We start from the raw sequence: 5,000 nt of genomic DNA, 5'->3' as shown, positions 1-5,000 counted from the left end.
GAAAATGTATCTGTTGCATAACAATGCTTAACTTAAAACATCACTATTACACTGACAAACAGAACTGTCTGTAAGACAGTAAGCTCTGGCCCACCACTGTTCCTATGGTGAAATGTATGAAAATGTACAGCCATATGCCTTTATATGTCTTACTACTGATATCACTCACACGTTGTAACAGCCTAGGTTAAAAACAATTCATACCCCTCCCTCATAAAATGTCTTACAAGGGCATATAACAGTGTTTTACATACACTGACCTCTGGACTGTACAAGATCACACACGTTTTGTCCAGCTGTAGCCCTCATATATATGGACCCTACCCCATAATTTGTGTGGGAATCCACAACATCACTGAAATGATAGTAGGAATGCCAGCACTAAATAATGATAGGCCACTACTTAACAGCCTCTTACTGCATGACATCTGGACAAAGCCTGGTATATAGGTGGAGGACAGATGCTGGAACACAGGGGCATATGTGCAATACTGCTGTTATACACTGTGAAAGTTACTGGTGTTATAGGATTGCTTGCAACATACCCTTACTCAGGAATATGAAGTCAGAAACACAAATGGATGTTGCCATGTACTGATAGCACTCAACAGAGAGAATGCCACTGATATATCAGGGACAAGACCTGTGTGGTGAACAGACAAAACATAACAGCTACTCCTCTTGTCATGGTGTGGATTAGCCCACAGTTGAGAGCTATGCAGACAGACTGCATTCCATACAAAACTAGCATGTACACACAAACCCTGTAAAACTACCGGTATTCAATGCATATAACAACACTACTCACACTGTCCATAGGTCTGGAACCTTATACAAATATGTAGATGGCCTGTGTCTGCAAGTCCTGTTGTAAGAGTATTGCTACCTGCTGTCTGTAACACTGCTGCCCACACACAGGAAGGATGTTTTCCATACAGGAAAGGTAAAGGGAGAATGCCCACATGATGTAGTAATTTATAGTAGTGGGTTGCCATGACATTGGTAATTGGAAGTATTACACAGCTGGCTTCATGCAATTAGCAAGTGGTGAACACTGATTGGTGCAGAGGCCATCACCTGATCATGAGCATCACCTACAAAATCCATGCTTGCAACTTATTCAAACCAGCTCAATCCCTGTAGTGAGAGAGAGAGAGAGAGATACTACAAACCAAATCAAAACAAAATTAAATTAAACAAGGGACACATAAAGCACACATAGAAGAGAGGACAATACTAAAACAGGTATGTGAATTATGTATGCATGTAACTGAATGTAGTACTTGGTCTGTAATAATGAAAGATTTATATGTGCCATCAAGACTTGTTGCTGTAATGATGTCCTGCTGAAAACCTGCTATGGACATAGCATCTGGCCCTGTGGCCAGTGGGCCATACCTGTCAATTGTGCGGATCAGCACTGAATGACAAGATGTAAGCTATCATAGTGTGCGTTATGTACCTCAAGACATGTATAATAGTGTGGCAAATAGCTGAAGGTGGTAGTAATGAAGCAATGATAGACACATGAGTTTCAGACCTCACGACCTTCAGGACAGTCATGTTAATGTGAAATGTATCATGCACAAACTTCATAGGTTTGTAATAGGTTTACCCACAATCTATCCCTATATATACAACCCTAATGTTAGGCTGTGTCCACATGTGACACTTCTGTTTTGTAGCCAGTGGCCGTAGATGAGGGACAGTTGGTGGATGGTGGCATGGGACAGGACAGTGTGGTGACTATGGCAAGTGTGTCTGGACAGAGCAGCCATAGCCAGATGTCTGGTGAGGTAGCACACAGGCAGATGTACAGGGGTGCTCCTAGGAAGGCTGCTGGTCATCATGCCCCTGGCAGAAGTGCCACTGCAGATGTCACCAGATGCATGTTTCAGGCTGTCATGGAAGCACAGGCACATATGGAATGTTATACCAGTCAGGGTCTAAGTCTCAAGAGGGCTACTCATTCTGCTGTCATTGACAACATCTGTGATCTTGCAGGTGCCCACCTTTATTTTGCAGAGGTCCTGGATAGACGGTTGGGTGAGATGGTGAGAATCCTCGACTGTGCAATGGCTGTGCTTAAGCATATGGTAGCAGTAGTGTGATAGCCACATGGACGTAGGTCAGCAACACCAACAGGTGGAGGTTGACATGGATATGCAGCAAGTCAGAGACACTCCCGTAGTGGCAATATCTGCACCAGCACTGCAGGGGGATGCTGTTCACACCACTACATAGCAGACCACGTGCACATGGCCCTGGCCGGTCCCAAGAGGAACCTGGAACCACCAGACAATTTTCATCTTCAGGGGAGAGTACCATATCTTTGCTTGTACCTGGTGGTGCCCTTGGATCCCCTGGCAGGCACAGTTCTCATGTCAATGGCCGAAGACGATGAACTGCACACCCTGCCAGGTATGGTCCACAGCTGTCCAACAAACCCCTATAATGGGCAGTCACATAGCAGAACTGTATGCATGCATACACACACACATCACCAACACAGCTAGGGCAACCCAATACCTACATACACCACATCTGCACTGCCCAATTCATAATAAAACCCCCTAGCACACACATGATGTCAACCAAATGGCTCAGCCTTGGCCTCTGGCAAACCCACAACACACCCTGTGCATATGATGATACCTGTGCCACATCCCTGTCATCCATAACATCAATGCAGGGACAGGCTAATATGGTTCTGATGCACAGGGCGACTGTACTAAGGTGTATCAATGTAATGCTGTGTAAGATGTTTTCAGCACTAAAGTTTAATGCTTACATATCAGGATATGTCACTGTCAAGCCATGATGCATTATAGCTGTTCTTAACACTGACTGATTGTGGTCTCGATAATTTATTCCATTTGTGGTGTAGGTGTCTGTGTCAGCAGGATGTTGGTCTGCTGTTGTTTCCTACAAGGGGTATGGCACTATCATGACACCTTGACTGTGCCATATCCTGGGTACAGCTGAACACAGGTCACAGATTTGTATAACAGTTACTGCATGTGCCACATGGCTGATAGGTCTGAGGGGTGTATACAGGTGAGTGCATGATGGCTGATGTCAGCAGCCCTTCTACAGTGGACAATAGTAAGTGTACTGGGTGGTACACACCACGTGTTTGTGTACACGCACACAAAGAGGCATTGGTGTTGATTCAATACATGGAGCATACTGTCCACATGGATGTATGTACTTTTGAAGGGAACCCATTTTAGCCTATGTAATTCCACCAAGACAGAATAGGCACAACATCACATCAGGATTAAAGTCATTGACGATGGTACTGGCAGGGTATATGTCCCCTTCCCCAATATAGTGCAATCCTTGACTTGGTTAAAATAGGTGTGCTGGTGTGGGTGGCACAGTCCTAACCTTTGGAGGTTGTGGGGTGGTGTAGAACTGCAGACAGTGTTTTTGACAACTATTTAACCTGTTAACATGAACTGTACAGTAATACAGATGACTAAGCGGGGGGATACACACAATAATAACCTTAATGATGATGGCTGTGTCCACAAGATCCACACCCAACTATATATACCAACCCCAGTATAGCTGTCTAGGACATTTACACATCTACTTCTAGTTTTGATGGAATGAATTTCCACAAGATGATACCTTTGAAATGTTAGCATTTGTCAGACAGTTCTAGGACAGATGACCTCCTGGGACATGTATTTTCTGCAAACTGAAGTAGATCCCTTCACATGCACACATAAACACTCTTACTTGGCAACACAGAGTAGAACCCCTACCTAGGTACTTATTGCTAACAATGTGTGTGGCCTTAATTGCACACACCGCACAGCTTTTATGATGAGGTGTGTCCCAGGTTACTTGTTAAGTGAGCAACATCACCAGGGCTTGTACAGTATGGTAATGGGGGATGTACTGGTTGTTTATGAACAATATATAGTGTGACATACTGTCATAAACACATTGACAAACACATAACAGTCATAGACACATCTGAGAGACCTGGATTTATCAGTGCTAACTACCTTGTGAGTCCATTCTTTTCCAAATAATTTGCACACAGCACATGCATCATTGTGCTGGATAGTGTAATCAGTTACCTGTATGGTTGATGCTGACAGTGTCCCCATACAGTGGACCTTGGGACATGTACTGGGGGGTACCATGGTGTAAAGACCGTATACCCAGCACCCACACCCCACATTGGATATTTTACTCACTGAAACACATAATACATACGCACAATCACACCTTTACCAGGACTGCAATACAACCCCTTGTCTATCTCAAGAGTGCTACTACAGGGCTATGCATCTATTGCACATGCCACAGGGATAGTAGAATGATGGTTTGTCATGGCTCTCCTATGGTCAGCAACATCACTATCCCTTATACTGTATGGGAAGGTGTATTGTATTAGGAGAATGTGGCCTCAGAATGCTGTATCCTACAAATATACACACTTGCACACATACACACACACTTCCCAGGACTCAGTGGGTAACTCATGCCTATCTACCCATTTGTACAACTGTGTTGTGCTGGTTTTGCAAGCTCCAGGTAGCCCATAGGGTGAAGAGAGTAACGAGGTACATGTAATGTCCATTACAGCAGCAGCCATTTCTAACTATGGCAATGGGGGGGTGTAGTGAGTGAGAAGGCCCTCAGGGTATTATCAACTACAGGTTTACAAACACACAGCCAATGTTATTCTCAGTAATGCACACTGACACATTTGTCAGTACTGGGGTCCATAGGTGCAGGTGTTCCTAGGTGTGTACCAGGATATTGTCCATGGAGAGATGAGAAGAGTAGGGGATGTGGGTACAGTGGTATCATGGCACCTGCCATTTGTCAGCAAGCCATCTATCAACTGATGCCACATGAGTGATCCCCAGAGTTAAATGCAACATCCAATCATATGGTTGCCTCTTGCAGAGGGCCAGTGAGGTGCTCCAGTTGACATGTATGCAACATATATTACATAACATGCTCAGTGTCTCTCT

The sequence above is a fragment of the Protopterus annectens genome, chromosome 4.part0 (genome assembly GCF_019279795.1).
Source record: "Protopterus annectens isolate FY-2018-M chromosome 4.part0, PAN1.0, whole genome shotgun sequence".
In the NCBI taxonomy this organism is placed as follows: Eukaryota; Metazoa; Chordata; order Ceratodontiformes; family Protopteridae; genus Protopterus; species Protopterus annectens.
This window is presented reverse-complemented; position numbering follows the sequence as displayed.